This window comes from Balaenoptera borealis (genome assembly GCF_965194805.1).
Source record: "Balaenoptera borealis genome assembly, chromosome: 18".
Lineage (NCBI taxonomy): Eukaryota > Metazoa > Chordata > Mammalia > Artiodactyla > Balaenopteridae > Balaenoptera > Balaenoptera borealis.
In genome coordinates this window covers 2,958,251-2,977,445 of record NC_138877.1, presented here as the reverse complement: position 1 = coordinate 2,977,445, position 19,195 = coordinate 2,958,251, and the positions used below count along the sequence as shown (strand labels likewise).

At 42.2% G+C, this 19,195-nt stretch overlaps 1 long non-coding RNA gene across 6 annotated transcripts in view; it reads right to left on the bottom strand.

The window, feature by feature from the left end:
• LOC309615413 overlaps window positions 1-19,195 on the bottom strand; it is a 406,281-nt gene that overhangs the window by 42,394 nt on the left and 344,692 nt on the right. The window lies entirely within an intron of this gene.

Here is a 19,195-nt window from a genome sequence, read left to right as displayed (position 1 = left end):
AACGCTTCTGGTCTAGGAACTGGGGAGAAACTTAGATTCACGAATTTATGAGACCCGTGATGGAAAGGAAGTTCTATGTATGGGAGATTGCTCTTTGAACCTTCCTTGACTTGAGCTTCTGTTACTTGACAAACACGTACGGCAGCTGCTGAGCACGGCACTGTGCTGTGTGCCGTGAACCCAAGGTCTTTGCTCAGAGTCTAGCGAGAGAGACGAACGCAAGCGGATTAAAAGCTGCTAATGGCACAGCGAGATGCAGCAATAACAGGAGCACATCATGCACAGAAACAAAAGTAACAGAGGACAATGCTGTGTCTAGGAGGCCCCTCCAGTGCAACTGACGAGTGAGTTTTGTTAAATAACTACAAGATTGCGGAAAATAACAGTAACAAAAACAACAATAATACACTTAGAGAGCATAATAACAACACAAGTTTTCAGAGTATAACAATGACAGCAACAACAATATCCATAATCATAGAAGAACAGACTTTCATCCAAAGGAAAAAAGTACATGCCGAGGTGCAACACTATGAAACCCCATCTGAACAGGGAAACTTAGCAGCTGCATATTCCTGGGCTGTGGGCCTGAATCTACAAACCTAGGCAGGCCCTCGCGGGGTACTGGGTTTCTCCTGTGTCCTGTACGCTGACGGGCGCAAACAGACTTTATTATGCTGGGCACTGGCACCGTCACGCCGTGCTTTAGGAGGCTCGCTAAGGGCCTGATACAGAGAATGGGGTTGTGGACAACGCGAGAACCGAAAGCAAGGGAACCCAAAAGGGCAGTTATGCTGCAGGTGACGACGAGCTAGACTTGGGTCACAAAATGTGGATGAAGAATATTGGCAGCTCCACAGAACGGGATGTGGATATTTAAGAAGACTGAGTGACTTCAACAGCCCAGGGAACAAGTGAATCGTGGAGCAACCAACCCACACGAGGCATAGAGGGGCAGGCAGGTTTGCAGGAGGAAAAAACCGTGAAGTCGGTTCTGTTTCGTGTGAGGTCTTGGGTGGACGCCGAGGTGGGGACTATTCCGTAGCGGCCGTGAGAGGTGAGCACGCAGACACGGAAGCCGCTAGCACCCAGGAGGCACGTGCTGGAGCATCCGTGGAGGGAGAAAATGTGAGTGCGAAGCACAGGGCAGGACAGCAAGCACCCCCAACGTGCAAGGACCGGGCCAGGGAGAAGACCCAGGAAGGAACAGAAGGCATGGTGACAAATACTGAATCATCACCATGATGCGATGATGAAATGACAAAGCCAGAAGCCCAGAAAGCAGAGAGCAACAAGGAAGAAGAAGTCTCCGTTCACTGTCTCAGAAATGCTATAAAGAGTTGAAGTCAGACAAGGAATTCACTATGTCCTTTTGACCTCATCACTGGGAAGTCATTACAGACTATCGAGAAGGGTTTCCACTTGCTCAGTGCGGTGGCGGCTAGATTAGAACGAGTTTAGAAGTGCCGGGAAGAAGGCAAAGAGAGGACAGTTCAGCCGAATGGTCTGTCACTCCATGACCTGGGCCTCCATCCTCCCAGCCTTCAGTGTCGGGTTTCCTACTGTATCCCGCCTGGTCTCTGAAACAATGCCACATATTTTAAGACTTTCATTCTGGCAGCATCCACTTTACAGTACTAATGTCTGTATTAAAGTAACACTAATTAATATAACAGACAAACCCCATATCTCAATGGCTTAATCCCATAACATTTTATTTCTCACTATGTAAAATTTAGCTGGCAGTAGGGGTAGATAGGATGGCACTTAACTCTGGGGAGTCAATAGTGTCCCTAATTGACAGAGTGTCTGTCAGTCTTCAGCACATGGCTTCCGGAGTGATGTTGGCCATTGATTTCCAGTCAACAGATAAGGGAAGTCATGGCTTGGAGAAGAAATCCCTGGTTCTTAACTGCTTTGGCCCAGAAGTAACACACACCACTATTAATGAGATCTCGTGGCATGGTCCCACCTTAAGGAAAGTGGGCTAGGAAACTTAATCTTAGCAAGGTAGCCACGTCCCAGACCAACTTTACAGAATGAAATAAGACCGTGGGTGTCTGGTCATCCGCTGGCTACTCAGGTCACACGGAACACTGTGCAACTATCACAAATTGTGCCTCAAAGACAATCCAAGAGTATGAGGAACATCTCACAATATCAACCTTAAAAAAAGAGAGAGAGAACAGTGGCTACGTTGTAAGTCACATTTTGTATTTCTCTATATCTACATCTAAAGTGCATCATTATCAATATGTAGTTATACACAAATGGTTGGCTATACATTAAGCATTAGTAACGTTTAGTATATAAGTAAGAGTATTTGTGATTTTTATTCTCTATTCATGTCTATATTTTCCTAACCTAAAATTTATGTGCTTTTTTTCATCTGAAAAAGAATAAGTGTTATTTCTATTATAGAATAAAAATAGCTTAGCATGTTGCCTGGCAATGAATAGATGCTCAGTGAACCGCTGTTGAATGAATGGATGACACTGGATGAGAAAGAAAGAAGGGACCATGATTAGAGAATGGGGCAGGGCCCAGGAGCTTCTCCGAGGATGGGCCAATCGACCGTGTATCGATTGAGGAAAAGAAATTAGTGCAGAAGGAACACACTGCAGATACACGGTGATGGGACGAAAGAATGTAGGATCAATGGCCCTGGGGAGAGGCTGGTTTGGGGCAGGAACCAGAGACAAAAGGGAAGTTTCGCTGAGCAGGCAGAGCTGTAATAAGAAGGCAGGGTGTTGAACGGTTTCACATCTCTTGTGTATAACTTTGTCTCAGTAAAACAGGTAAGGTTACCTGCAGAGGGTGAAGGGATGGGAGCCGGTGGGAGGCTCTAGTGGCGTTTGGGGGGGGGGGGTAGAATTATAGTAATGAGTGGTCCTTGGGTTTAAATTAGAAAGAAGAGGAAGATTCAATACAATCACTAAGTATTGTGTAATAACATTTTCTATACTTTGCCTCGAGTTTTATGCTACTTTTTTGTAATTGTAATGATCTAATGTTATTTTCTCTAATTTTGACCTGGATGCAGGCAATAGGTCAACATCTTGGCTCTATAATAAATAAAAGTTGTTCCGGTTTCAGGAGTAGTTATTCTCCCCCTGGAAACCATTCTCTTGGCATCACTTAGACCCGCTCCCAAGGACACGTTGACCCTCACACTGTTTATTCTTTGTCTCTGATGGAATAAAGAGGCCAGTAGGGGATTGGCACGCGGAGTGAAAAAAAAAATAGTAAAGAGTTTGCAGCACAGACATTTAGAAGAAGAAAGTATTTGCTTTGGTAGAAAAATAAAACTCTTTCTTAATAATTTCAAATAAATTCCATACCTTTTTCTGTGCCCTTGAACGAGTCTCGGTCTTAGGTGTGCAGACGCGATTACTCTGGTTTGAATGTTTCTGCCTCACCCCAGACTCACGTGCTGAAATCCTAACCCCCGAGGATGGTGACGTTAGGAGGTGGGGCCTTTGGGAGGTTCAATGCTCCAGGGGGATCCCTCGACCCTCCCGCCAGGTGAGGACACAGCAAGACGGCACTGGGGGTAAACCAGGAAGAGGGATTTCCCAGAAGGTGACTATGCTGGTGCCTTGATGTTGGACTTCCCAGCTTCCAGAACTCTGAGCAATACATTTCTCTTGTTTATAAGTAACCTACTCAGTGGTATTTTGCTATAACGCCTCGAGTGGACCAAGTCAGTGACTTATCTGCTTCTCCCCCGCTATTAGTCAGGGACCCCTGTGTCAGATGTACTCAGATTCATTGGTTTCCATACGAAGAGCTCCACCCATTTTCTCTGGGGGGAAAGGACTACTCCTAGTACTTTCTACTTTGAATAGAGAGTACCTGCCAATGCACCTAGCACCCCCAGTAAGCCCTCCATCTGTGTTAGATCCCAGTAAAGGGAGTGTAGAGGGCTTTGTGCATGGCCAAGAATCACCAGAATCCAACAATCCTCTTCCCAACCCTCTAATGTCTACAGCTTTCTTTCATGTGCCACTTAAGGTTAAGAAAGGCTTCGAACAATTACTGGAGAAATTTCTTCTGTTAAAGGCCTTAGAGAGGCAGCTAATTCACTCTTCAACAGTGTTCGCTGGCTCTCAGAGCAGGACCTGGGCATGGGATGGCTGAGTCCCCCCGGGCATCTGTCGACTTATCAGTTCATGCTTGCAGAGTTATAAAGACCCTAAGAAGGAAGAAATCCGAGCGTGCCAAGGCGACTTTGAAGAGAATTATGATGGAAGTGTTTATGAAGATTCCTGATAAATAAAATACCATGCAGGGCATGGCTTATTGGTGAATTTGAGCTGTTTCAGGCCAATTTTCTTGATAATCCCACATGTGCTCACCAGCTGACCCAGGTCTTGATCTCATCTGCTGGACATTACTGAGATAGTCAGAACATTCTCCTGGGATGGGAGTGGAGGTACAAATCGGTTTTCACAAAGTAATGTCAGTATGTGTGAAATTTACCGTAACCAAGGGGTTGTCAGATATATATCATTAGATAACCATTGGTGAATTTTATTTTTACAGTAAGCATGGGAAAAAAAGATTAGTATGTGCATAACTGCCACAGAAAGAAACAGTGAAAATATCTGTAAATACATTAATGATACTTAAATTTAAAGACAACAGAGCTATAAACTCTACAATTGCAGAACTTTAGAGACTACAGAAATCAGAGTCCAAATTTTATTGGTAGCGTAACACCAACTATGTCTAATTGGTGACAGTTGAAATTAAGATGGAAGATTATTAAACCCTATCAATGTCTCTTTCAACCAATCTTGATGCAGTTTTTCCTGTCAATATGTAACCTGTATTCAATAGCAATGTCTTCTTTTTTTATTTTGTTAAAAGTCATGTCCTGTAGGTTATATGAAAAATAAAACCATAAAATGAGAATTAGATCAATTCTGCAGAGAGTTTAGGTCCTATTCACATCCACCAAGATTCTTCTCCTGTAATAGTCAGATAAAGGAAAGTTAGGGCCTTGAATTATACAGATAAAACTTCAATGCTTTACTTCATTTTGTTTGCATGAACATAGACATTATATTTTTTAAGAAGATAGACATAACTTCCTGCTATTCATCTAAAGACAATTCAGACTTAATACATGGAAGCGACACTTTTTAAACAATCATTTAACAAGCTAAGTGCTCCTTGAAAAAAGTTATGGACTTCTTGTAACTGCCGTGGGCTGTGGTCTCACCCTGGCTGGAACTGTCCTCATCAGTTTCATTGCGTACCCACCTGCCTGTTTACAAGCAAACACAGAATTAGGCGATACCTGGTAACCCCTTCACGTGTCGTGGCTCTAGGCTTTCTGTCCATCGGAGGCGGCTGGCTTTGAAACCCAACAGGACCCAGCTTGCAGAGATAAGGAAACGAATACAGGCTGCAGCCATGAACGTTGATCCACCTTTCTGGGTCAACAGCTGTTGGCCTGCTGCTCTCTGGGACTAAAGTCTGGGGACACGACGAAGCATTTGGGAACATGTCATGTATCAATCGGGCCACCGTCACTACCCCCAATGCCACAGCTTGCTGTTTCAAGGCATAAACTCCTGCCTTCTTATTTGTTCGTGTGAGGATCCAGAAAATGGTTCGATTGCACTGATAAAGCCCCGAGCTACGATAGCAGTAAGGCTAGCGTTATATGATATAGAATCCGTTTGAGTTGTTTGTGAAACCCCTTTTCTCAGACCACTTCAATTGGCCAGAGCAAAGGGGAGGAATCAATATATTTTATAATGATCAAGGAAAGCACCACGGTGAGTAACATCTCGTAAGAGAAGCCTCTGACACAGGCACCCTGCACCATCACCAGCGAAGTAATATATCATTGCCTTCACTTGACAGCCGTGGACCATCTCAGTGGGACACCCCTGGGCTGGGCAAGCTGACAGCTTCTGGTGGCTTCTTAAATGTGAAACACGTATGAAGTTCATGCTTACTGAAGACACTGGCAAATTACTCCTGACACTGCTGTTTTGCTTGATAAATCCAGAGGAGGCGTCAGTAAGTTGGGTAGAGTTCTTTGTGAAAAACACTCTCTACTTTCAAATAGAAAATAAAACTTAAGTTACACTTCTCTTTGCAACTAGACATCTTTAAAACGTATGCACTTCCACAGCAATATGCGACTCTGGGCATTAATAACTACAGAATACACATCCCACTGCAAAACTGAATCTTGTTTGATTCTAGAATCACTAGAATGTGGTGTTTTGGGAGAAATTCCTTTAAAAGCATTCTGGCTCAACTTCCTATACTCTGGGGGCTCTCCGTTATGAGAGACAAGGTATCTTGTCTATTTTTCAACATCTTATAGCCCCTATCCCATTCACTGCATGAAATACCTGCTTTCTTCACAGCGCATAGGCATAGCTGTAAGCAGGTCTAACCACGAAAGAAATTTTACTTTTTAAGCAGCTGCTGAGATGCAAGCTGCCTCGGTTGTTACCACAATCTTCCATTCAGAGCTGACTTGTTTATTCCTGGGCATTTAAGCTGTGGCCCAGAAAGCCACGAAGGGAGGCCAGTTATAAATGTTAGATCTGATTGGAGATGACATTCCACAATAAACATGCCAAAGCGCAGTGGACCATTATTCCGTGCATCTCCCCTGCCGCGCACACGGCCGCACAAACCCGCAGACACACAAACACACCAGCACAAACAGGGCATTTCCTCAGCAGCTACACCACACTCAGGCTTGCAAACACACAGAGACATGGGCACAATTTCTACCCAGTTCCGTAGAGGAAGGAAAGAGAAGTGAGCATCATTCGTCAAAACAAATATCAGTTCACTCAGCAGCAAAACGTGTAAGGAAGGCACTAAACCCCATCTTCCAACATCATCAAAGAATATTTTTAAAGGCACAGAAGGAAACATTCACCCCGAAGGATCAGCTAGGAAGTCCCTTTTGCACATCACTCAATTCTCTGATGAGAAAATAAATGAATGAGAATAATAATGAGAAAGGAAGGAATTGTTTTGAAAAGAGCACACACACAAAAAGACATGTAAACCAGGCTGAGCCTCCTGTCCAGAAACCAGACAAACAAGACAAAAACCAGAGGGAAAAAAAATAGAGAGAATTAAAGAAAAGAGGATATTTAAAAGGCATATTTAGCAAACTATGGAAAAAAAAAAAAAACAAACCAGCATGGGCAAGTGTGTTTAGAAAACGGGATGGCCAGGAGCGAGAAAGAACGGAAGTGGGGAGCAAAGAGACACTGAAATTCATCTTTCCCCAGAGTGTTCTGCCCTGAGGAAATCGCCTACTGTGTCAGATCTCTCTCAGTAAGGAGCAAGCTGAGGGGGAAACTTTTAAACTTTAACCTCCCGGCCTGTTCTCATCTCCACTTCGTCTGGGTTGCTGGAAGGACACAGCTTAGTCTGACGTGGTTAGAAGACAGTTTCTCTTTTGCTTTTTTTAAAATTTATGTTATGGAAGTACAGTTGATTTACAACGTTGTGTTAATTTCTGCTGTACAGCAAAGTGACTCAGTTTTATATATATATATTCTTCTTCATATTCTCTTCCATTATGGTTTATCCCAGGATATTGAATACAGTTCCCTGTGCTATGCAGTAGGACCTTGTTGTTCATCCATCCTATATACACTAGTTTGCATCTGCTAACCCCAAACTCCCACTCCATCTCTCTCCCCCCTCCCCCCTCCCCCTTGACAAACATAAGTCTGTTCTCTGAAGACAGTTTCTCCCTTGAATCTTTTAGTTTGTGTGAGAATCGTGTGTATGTGTGTGTGTGTGTGTTGGTATGATACTGGAAGAAAAAACAACAGGAGAGGAATATTTGATGCTAATTTGCTGACATTTCCTAGCAGCTCCTAACCTCACTCCAGGCTGTCATTAGATTATTTCTGTTCATGTTTCTTTCAGTTGCCTCTTTTCAGACAATAAACTCTCCACCACCTTCAAGGCTACTACTACTACACATCATTCACAAAGTATCGGCTAAGTGTTTGCATGAACCCTGCATAATGGTTCTGGGACAGGCTACGCCCTCCTATCTTGTGATCATCATGATGTCTCGTGTTTAATGTTAAAGAGGATGGATGGAGATGTGACCTCAGGTGAACCCAGTGAGGGCTGTGTCACAGGCAGGTGATAAACCCAGCACCTTAGAAGAGTATCTAGAAAGTTAAGACTTCAGAGTCAAAATATAAGTTTAAATCAAACAAAAGCAAACATTGCCTTCATTATGTGTAAAGTAATAACTTCCAAGTGAGTATGTTCCGCTTTTATTTCATCTCATTTTTTTTTTTATCCTGGAACTTCTCTCAAGCATAAAGTCTTTATTTTCATCACATTTCTGCAAAATGTCTTTATTTTTTGACTTGACCAAAAAAGCACGTATCAGCCTGTATCTTCTAGAATTTTCCCCTGGGTAGTTAGATGGATAAGATAACATATTACCAACAGATCAATTTAGTCTGTTTGGCTGTGGGCATGCAATGATGAATGTGAAACTGCTCTAATCAAGGAAAATTTCTAATAGTGTTACACAGGAAGAATCAGCAAGTTCATGCTTCTGAAATTATTTTCTGCCTGAACTCAATTTTTGACTTACTCTTCCCACATCTAAGTGTGAGCTGAGCCCCAGAGCACTTCCGATTCGGAAGCAAGAGGGGACCAGCATCTCTGTCAAATCTGAAGGGTCTGGAACTCCTCCCTACCTGCAAGCTAACAAGTTAGACTGCTACACTTTCACTGATGCTCCAGAAGACCCAGGACACCTGGGGCAGAGACAAAAAATGTTATTACTCACAGAGAAAGCAGTAGCCGGGGTGTCAACATAGTTGCCTCAATTCCCCAAGCCCCACACCCCACAAGAGCATGGGGAGACTGAGGACACCTCCTCCTACCCTGGCGTGCATTGCAGGTGAGAAACCCTAAGTTTGGGGAGATCACTGCTTTCATAGTTAGTGGACGTAAGCCTGCTCCTTTTTCGAGGGGGGATGGTATCTGCTCCCTCAAGGTTGCTCTCAGTGCAAACAAAACCCTGAGAAATGGCCCAGGTAAAGGGCAGTCAGGGACTTGCATGCTCCCTGGAGACATAGCAAGACATGTGTGAGCCTGAGAAGCCCATGTTAGAAGGAGGGTCTCGCACCAGAGAACATCAGGCAGAGAAGCCATTCGTAGGATAATTAATCACTGGTGGCAGACATTTCAAAGAAATCAAAGCCACTTGAGAAATAAGTGAGGGGTCAAGACTGTGCTTCAAGTTTGGACTTGAAGTCATGGCCAACTGAAAGAATTAGTAAGAGTTCTCTGCAATTTTCGCTAAACTCTCTGAAACAGAAAAGTGACCACATCTGTCTTAGTTCAAACCCCAGCTGTGCCACTTACTAACTGAGGGAACTTGGCAAGTCACTGAGTCACCCCCTTCATTAATTCTCATCTGTATTAAGAGAATAATAAGGGTAACTAATTATTGAGTCATTGTATTAAATCATTTAATTTATGTAGAAGGAACTATATAGATGTCAGTTACTACCACTCTACTATTACTATCATCATAGTGCTTATTTATTACTAGCATAAAATAGACAGGAATAATATGTAACACACGCTTAATAGAGCCAGGGCAATGAAAGAAGATAAATTCGTATTGGAATTCGAATAGAGGCAGTTTTCTTAAGGATTTCACCAGCTCCTTGTGAGGCTGAATTAGCAGTTAATATCAGAATCTACTGCAGTAAAGAGACTGAATAAAATGAACAGAGCCTCAGGGACCTATGGGATTGTAACAGAAGATCTAACATTCCTGTCACTGGAATCTTGGAAGGAAAGGCGGAAGAGGATGAAGCTGAAAAAGTATTCAATGAAATAATGCCTGCAACGTCCCAAATTTGGCAAAAGACTATAAACCTAAAGATTCAGGAATTGAAGAAAACTCTGAACAGCACAAATCCAAAGAAATCCACCTCAAGACACAGTATAGTTAAATTTCTGAAGACTGAAGACAAATTTTAAAATCTTGAAAAAAGCAAGAGAGAAATAATATATTACCTATAGGGAAAAATAATTTGAATGACAGCAGATTTCTCATCAGAAATCATGGAGGCCAGAATAAAGTAACACAACATTTTTCAGGTGCTGAAGGAGGAATCGTCCACTGATTGCCTTCCCTAAAGCTTACCAGAAATTCCTAGTGCTTGTTTACAATAGCCAGGACATGGAAGCAACCTAATGTCCATTGACAGATGAATGGATAAAGAAGATGTGGCACATATATACAATGGAATATTACTCAGCCATAAAAAGAAACAAAATTGAGTTATTTGTAGTGAGGTGGATGGCCCTAGAGTCTGTCCTACAGAGTGAAGTAAGTCAGAAAGAGAAAAACAAATACCGTATGCTAACACATATATATGGAATCTAAAAAAAAAAAAGGTTCTGAACAACCTGGGGCAGGACAGGAATAAAGACACAGACGTAGAGAACGGATGTGAGGACACGGGGAGGGGGAAGGGCAAATCTGGGATGAAGTGAGAGAGTGGCATGGACATATATACACTACTAAATGCAAAATAGATAGCTAGTGGGAAGCAGCCGCATAGCACAGGGAGATCAGCTTGGTGCTTTGTGACCCCCTAGAGGGGTGAGATAGGGAGGGTGGGAGGGAGACGCAAGAGGGAGGAGATATGGGGATATATGTATATGTATAGCTGATTCACCGTGTTATAAAGCAGAAACTAACACACCACTGTAAAGCAATTATACTCCAATAAAGATGTTAAAAAAAAAAAAAGAAATTCCTAGTGCTTTAACGCCTTGGTTTGGTACTTTCTAATGGTTTGCACATGAGGAAGAAAGAACTTCAGGAAAAATGAGGCGTATGTGGCAGTAAAGCAATTTTGTAAGTTTTGCAGCACAGAGCACACCCCCGCCACTGCCAGCCTTGCCATTCTACCCCGGCTGCCAAGTCCTCTCCTATTAACGTGCTCCTTCTCACAACAACAGCAAAGAGAACAGCAGAGAGTCTTTTTTTGCTTTGTTTTTGCTGTGTCAGCATTACTTAAATATTAGTTTCACTATTCAGCTGTAAAACGCATTCCCCAAATTGTTCCAAAGCTAACAAAACTAAAGATAGCATCACGTAGGCAGTGGTCAGGAAAGGGAACTCTGTATGTCTGAGTGGGTCAGTGTTTACACATCTCCGTCATAACGCAGAGTTTTCTAAATCTAATCTGATATCAGCTCATGGGATGATTTAGACACGCCAACTTTTAATACCACAGAAAATCATGTCATTTAATTAAAGCTAAACTTATTAGACACACGAGAAGTGCACACAGAGTTGTAATCTAAAATGAGGAAGTAAAATCAACTTTTATTTCTAGATGTCATGGTGGTTGAAGTTGGAAGTTTTTAAGATTTATATGATATATAACTATATCATCAATATATATAAAGACTTGTTAAAATATGTCCAATATTAGTGTAAAAAGAACTCAGGCTTTGGAGTCTGCAGATCTGGGTGAACCTCAGCTCTGCCACTAACTTGCCTGTGGAATTTGGAAAGTTATATAAACTCTCTAAACCAGGGTTTTTCCCATAGGTTAAAAAAATAATAACACACTGTGCTAGGTGAATTAATTCAATATTCTCCTAAGTACTCTCTGAATGAGTCATCCCCATTCTCCCCAAGAAATAAAACCGAGACTTGGAGTTGTTCGGTAACTTGCGTGTAGTCACGTGTGTAACTAGAATGGACCCAGGTCTGCAGCTCAGGGTGTCTGATCCCACATCCTTTTCATGAACCACCTGCTCTACTGTTTCCCTGACACCCGGTTTTATCTCTAGGATCAAATGCGATACATTCATAAAATCCTTTACAAGTGCTCGGCACGTTGGAGCTACCCACTATTCATTTTATCCTTACTGCCATTACTATCAACATTATTAGTATATATAATATCTCAAATGCGTTCTGAAATGAGCCAATGCCTACCTTTATTATCAAATGATGACAGTTTCTGTGGCCCTTATCCAATAGAGTTTAAGATGTCATGACACACATGTAAATCACAACGTACCTTGACATAATTTGTGCTTTATCTTGTCAGTTACACATCCTAACTTTAATTTCCGCCTACACTTTTCTTCTACATCTTTTGAGTCTGTCTCACACTCCAGTTAATTACAAAGATGTCTTTCTCTCCATCAGACACTAAGATCCTTAAAGGCAAGAATGATTGTTTATTCATCCTTATTTCCTCAAAGCTACACATGGCACTGCCCCAGTGTTAACACAGAATGAATGTGGGAAGAATGAATGAATGATTGTCTCCTAACAATTTCCTCTTTTTCATTTCCAGAGGATAAGAAGTCTAAAACACTAGTGCTTGGGAAAATCAAGAATTTCCACTACAGTTGATTTGCTCTAAAGGCGAAGATATTTTGTGATTATAGGTTCTAGTACGACATAATGAAATGAATGAAATTCTCAGACCATAAAGCCTTTGGTTACATTTCTTGGCGTATACTATAGAGAGCGTTGTAAAGATCAAGGACTGAGATTAAGAACATTGCACTTTGACATAAACCACCAAGAATAAAGTGTGTCCTCCATCTCTAGTGCCTAAGGTATAAGAAATTACCCAAATAATGTAAACGGTTGTGTGAACAGAAACCGATGTATTCTAGCCGCAAATCTCAAATAGCTTCAGCTCCAACTCAGGCTGTTAATGAGTCCGAAACAATGTACATGATGTAACAAAATTAGTCGTGCATGAATGATTTCAGAATTCTAATTATCCTACGGATCCACTGTGCTTTATAAGCTGAACTGACCACACAGCCAAGTCCCTCAGTCTGTAGCCACTGCCCTCTTCTTTCTCCCTCAGTTCTAGGCTGTTAGGATGCATTCCCAGCCCAACAGCGGTTCTCAAACACTGTCGAAGGTCTGTGTTTGAGTGACTTCTCTGAAATGTAACCTCGTCCTAAAACATTCTAGTGGTTCCTCCTCCTTTTCAGGATGGTATCCATATGCCTTACCTAAAACTCCTACATGATCTGGCTTCTTCCTACTTTCCCTGTTCATCTTTTCCTCACCCTTAACCCTCACTTCCCTGCACTGCCCATGCTCCAGCCACACTGAGCTACCTAGCCGCTGCATTCTTGCATTTGCACAAGCTGTCTCTCTGCCCGCAGTGCCCTCCCCACACTTGACTGCCTGGCAAACACCCACTCACCTTGTAAGGCTCACGTCAAACCTTTAGCTCTTCTAAGAGACCTTTCTGGACCCCACCTGCCTCCAGGTAAAGGTGAGCACTCTCTTCCCCGAACCTCCGCTCTGTCTCACGTCTACTTCTCCTCTAGTTTCTCTAGAGCACCTCTTTTTGTATTTCTTAGTACATAACGCTGGGCTGTAACCACTAATGTCAAGAAGCAGCTTGCTCATTCATATCTGCGTGAGAGGCGCACGGTACCTGTTTGTGGAATGAAGAGATTATTCAACATTAAGTCAAACATATAAATCTAATTCTATGGGATCCTTTTTCAATATATCTTAGAGTGGGAAGCAGCCGCACAGCACAGGGAGATCAGCTCGGTGCTTTGTGTCCACCTAGAGGGGTGGGATAGGGAGGGTGGGAGGGAGACGCAAGAGGGAGGGGATATGGGGATGTATGTATATGTATAGCTGATTCACTTTGTTGTACAGCAGAAACTAACACACCATTGTAAAGCAATTATACCCCAAAAAAGATGTTTAAAAAAAAGTCTGATATAATTTAAAAGTTCATACTAAATAAATGCCACATTCAGTCAAATCCAGTTTTGTTCAAATAAGTTTTGAGTATCTGTGACTCTGTGCCACGTTCCAGAGATTTGGAGGGAGGAGAGGTAGGAAGAGTCACAGGTCCTTTGTGATTACATAGATGATACAACAATCATGGACTCTATTTTTTGCTGCCTGGGGAAAGTCGCCAGATGCCACCAGAGTTTGTCCAGTCCAGCAGAAAACTACCTGACCACCATTTCAGAGAGTTCTGGAGAACTCCCTGCTGGTGTGAAAACCTAAGGGGAACCAAAGCCATGCCCTTCACTGTTAAACCTATATGAATAGCAATCTACAACCTCTTAAAACACTGGTTCTCAGAATGTGGTCCTGATGTGGCATCTGAAAGGTCAAAACTATTTTTATAATAATACTAGGACACTATGGCTTGCTTTTTTTTTTTTTTTTTTTTTACTGTATTGGCATTTGCATCAGTTGTACAAAACCTTGGTGAATAAAACTTCTGGCACATTGGCACAAATCAGGGCAGTGGGCTTGAGAGACCGTACTGTCTCTGGTCCATGAAAAGGTGACACAAAAAATTTCCATGACTCCCCAGCAAAGGACATTGGGAACTTCCTCTCTGACTGAAGATTAGGTTGGAAAAGGGGAGAACCACAAACTCCAAACATGAGCCGTGTGTGTGTTGGGCAACAATATTTATGCTATGCCTCTACGTGACAGAAGCTACAATATGAGAAAATAATGACAGTTAAGAAACTCTAGGACCCAGATAAAAATAAATGCAAAACTGCTCTGCAGAGACACTGTCAACGTGCATTATACATAGAGAACTCTTAGAAAAACAACCCCCACTTGGATGGGCTTCCCAAAAAAGTTAATGTCAGAAAAAGAAATAAAACACTAGGAAAGACAAAAGAACAAAAGAACAAATAGAAGAACAAACACCCCCAGAACCTGAGATAATAGGATAATCCTAAAAAAGATGATAGATTAACAATATTTAAAAGATTAAAGGGCACATTTTAGTTACAAAATTTGACCCCAGAAGAAAGTATTAATAAGATTCAAGAAGCAAAAACTAAGAAAATAATAACAATAAAATTATATTCATACATCAAAATGTTACTACATTAATAATAATGATAGCAACAACAAAAATAGTAGCTATTAAGTAGGGTTTAAAGACGTTCAATAAAATGCATGCATCTGTCACACCTGAGTAGGGAACTAGTCAACACAAAACACAAAAGAGTAGGTAGTTGGAGATCAAATATTACCCTCATAACTAAAAAAAAAAATCTGATATTTGAGAAAGTAAGATGATGTCAATAATGGTCCTCTTTATCCTGATTCCCAGAACTGTGTTTATCACTGTGGCGAGTGCTGTTTCCCAGGTAACAGACACAGAATGGAGGACCAGCAGGATCCTAGCTGTGGGGACCAGATCCCAAGGAGAAGGAATCAAGGGAGAATCTTCTCTACAAGCTCAGTTCCTCCCCCAAATTCATCAACAGGTAAGGTCTGCCTCCTCACCTGAGGGGACTGGCGAAGGTCACAAAAATGTAGGTTCCTTCCACAGAAGAACATAGCAGGAATGTAAATTATAGACTTCAGCCTATAAACGGCTAAAGTGAAAGCATTTTTAACAGGAACAATAATACTAGACCACAATATTAAGACTTGGAGACTTTGAGTCACATGTATATTAAAATGTTGAAGGTAACGACTAAAAAGAGGGGGAGTCCTGTAACTTATTAACCAATACAGAGGAAATGACGAATAATGCAAATCCAATTAATCCAATAAAGAGAAAGCTTGGTATATCAAGAGACAGGCAGAGACAGAGAAAGAAGAAATAAGTTCTGATCTGTTAATAATCATAATGGTATTGCAGCTGAGTATAATCATGAGGAAATATCAGATAGCTCCAATTTAGAGATATCTGATAAAACAACTGGCCAATGTGCTTTAAAATATGTCATTATAAAAGGTAACGGGGCTTCCCTGGTGGTGCAGCGGTTGAGAGTCTGCCTGCCAATGCAGGGGACACGGGTTCGAGCCCTGGTCTGGGAAGATCCCACATGCCGCGGAGCAACTAGGCCCATGAGCCACAACTACTGAGCCTGCGCGTCTGGAGCCTGTGCTCCGCAACAAGAGAGGCCGTGACAGTGAGAGGCCCGCGCACCGCGATGAAGAGTGGCCCCCGCTTGCCGCAACTAGAGAAAGCCCTCGCACAGAAACGAAGACCCAACACAGCCAAAAATAAATATAAATAAATAAAAAATTTTTAAAAAAAAGGTAACGAACAGCTGAGGAATATTCCAGATAAAGGCGGTAGACATGGCAATTAAATTCAGTGCATGATCTTGGGCTAAGTTGTGTACTGGAAAAAGTTATTATAAAAGACATTATTGGAATAAATGATGAAATTAATATATGGGCTTCCGATTAGATAAATATGTTGTCAATCTTAATTTCTAAATTTGATAATATCCTTATTCTTGTTCTTAAGAAGAAACATTGACATATTAAAGGGTCAACAGACATGATGTGTATAAACTACTCTCCAGTGCTTTAGGAAAATATTGTGTGTGTGTGTGTGTGCATGCCTGTGTGTGTCTGTGTGTGAGGGAATGATACATTTGATGTGTATAAACTACTCTCCAGTGCTTTAGGAAAATATTGTGTGTGTGTGTGTGTGTGCATGCCTGTGTGTGTCTGTGTGTGAGGGAATGATACATTAACAGGACAAAATATTGAAAACTGGTGAATCTGGGTTAAGTGCAACTTTTCTTTAAAGTTTTAAATTATTACCAAATAAAAAAAATTCTAATGTTAAAAGAGAGTTTACAACAGAATTTGTGATGATTTTAAATACAAAAAGTAACACTAAACTACTGTTTATGGGTACATTCATAGGTGGTATAAGTATAAAATCATGGATGAGAAAGATCCACCAACTGCAGAATAATGATGATTTCTGGAGAGGGAAGAAGAAAGCAAGGGAGAGAAGGAACAATGGGGGCAGTGAGGAGAGGTACAAAGAGGGCTTCAGCTCTCTTCTCCCTAGTTACAAAAAAAAAATCTGAACAAAATGGAAAAAAGTTATACGTAAATTGGGTAAAGATTTTGTTATATTATTCTCAGCATTTTATGTATGCCAAAATTCTTCATTATGAAAGAGAGATTTTCATATATATACGTATATGATGTTTCCATATTTTAAAAAGACACCAATAAACTAACAGACTAAAAATTCCCTGCTGATACAGACGGCTCTCCAAGACACATCGTTAACTAAAAACAGTGCAGATACGGGTATACAGTGCAATTCCATCTGAACCAATAGTTTTAGAAGACCCACATGAAGGACTAGATGTGCCCCCATCACAACGTGCAATGTCGTCTGCGCCGTATTCGCTTCCTTCCAAATGCTACTTGGTGCAACCAAAACACACTGAGTGGCCTTGACATGCAGGGGGCTTGTCTAAGTGCCATGGGGAACACAAAGGTGGCATGCACGACCTCTGCGCTCTGGGGCTCACACTCCAGTAAGAGGCTCGGATCAACTTCCCAAACGGTGCCCGGCGGTGATCTTAGGAGACCTTGGTGATGAGAGGGCTGAAGCTCAGTCGTGCGGGAGGGAAGTTTCAAGAAGTAAGTTGCCTGAGCTGTTTGTATATTTTGGAGATTAATTCCTTGTCGGTAACAACCTATATGGGAAAATAATCTGAAAAAGAATGGCCATATATATGTATATTGATATATAGATAGATATAGATATAACTGATTCACTTTGCTGTACACCTGAAACTAACATAACATTATGGATCAACTATACTCAAATAAAAATTTTTTAAATTAAAAAAAAAAAAATCAAGTCGTGGTAGAAGGAGAACTGATGTGGCTACAGGGCTGTCTCTGGGGGCGGGGGACAGCAGCCAGGTGTCCATGGGAAATGATGGCATGGTGGGACCAACATCAAGGACATAAGTGAGCTAGAGGAAGTGAAATAAAACTGCAGATTTATGAGCACACAGCTCTCTCCGAGGGGTGACTGAGCGGAGTTTGGGCAGAGTTATTACATTTGTGCCGGAAGGTGAAGGCGTGGTGGAGGACACAGGGACAAGGACCAGGGGAGGCACTGCCCCAGGTCTGCGAGGGTCGAGGGAGATGTGGGAGATCCTGGAATCTCAGGGGGCAGCAGCCCCAGGGATGGAGCTGTGAGGACAGCCGAGAGGGTACCCGCCACCAAAACCACAGCCTGGCAAGAGAGATCAGCCCAAGCGAACGCCCACACTCTCTCCTCCTTCTCCCTGGCCACCTGCCAGAGCTTCCCTTTGACCAAATCCAACCAGAAGCCCAAGGGCCAAGGAGCATGGGCCACACAGTCTGAGAGGTCAGGCTCCTGGGCATGACAGACAAGGGCTGAGCCAAGATCTGGAGGAGAAAATGGAAAATGACCAGGACACAGGTGACCCCGAGAGTGAGGCTCAAAGCAGAGGTTGATTGGTCATCCCTGGCTGTTAATCCGAGCCAACTGTGGGTGCTGTCATGGCCCAAGCACAGTCAGACCACACAGCTCCTTTGTTGGAAAAGACATGGCCTACATCTATGGCCCCTACTCCAAACGCACGGCAGGTGCCAAAAAAGCAGTGCCACCATTGATGGCTGGGCAGACTGTGCAGTGAACACCTCCACGGAGGCACTGTTTCCATCGGGGTCTATGCGCGGTGCTCCCTGGATTGGAGCAGTGCACAACCTGTGCAACCGTATGTGGCAGCCTTGCTAACTCCTTGGCTAAACCAAGAGCACTTAGAAGGTACGAGAAAGAGACATAGAATGTTTTCTCTAGAGATTTTTGATTTGTAATCCTTGCATATAATCTTAATGAAAAAATGAGTAATCTTAAAGATTGACATGTTGCCTTTTCCATTATTAATAATCCTAGAAGGTAGCATAACAGAATATTCTTATAACTTTAACATCATGAATCCTCATTAAACTAAAATCCTGCTGTAACATATCACATTAGAGATTATCATTCCATAAGCAGAGAGTTTCAGGAATTCCTCTCTGAAATCTCTCTAATTCACTTTCTTCACCTTGAAAGCCAAAGAGAAGTTGACCAAGGCTCAGACGATCCCCCAACCCGTGACTTCACGGTGTGCAAGGAGCATGTCCCTGCCTTTCTATCCCACGTGTCAAATATTATCTAAAAAATAATAGATCCTTACTGTTAAAAATCAAAATTCAATAGAGCAAATGCTAGAGATCTTATTGGCTATATTCAGGCAGTATCTGGTCTAGCAGACAGGAGCTCCAAGATGCTGTACAAAATGAAAGATTTCGTGGGTGGGAGGGGGAGGGACAAGGAAGTTATACGAAGCAGAA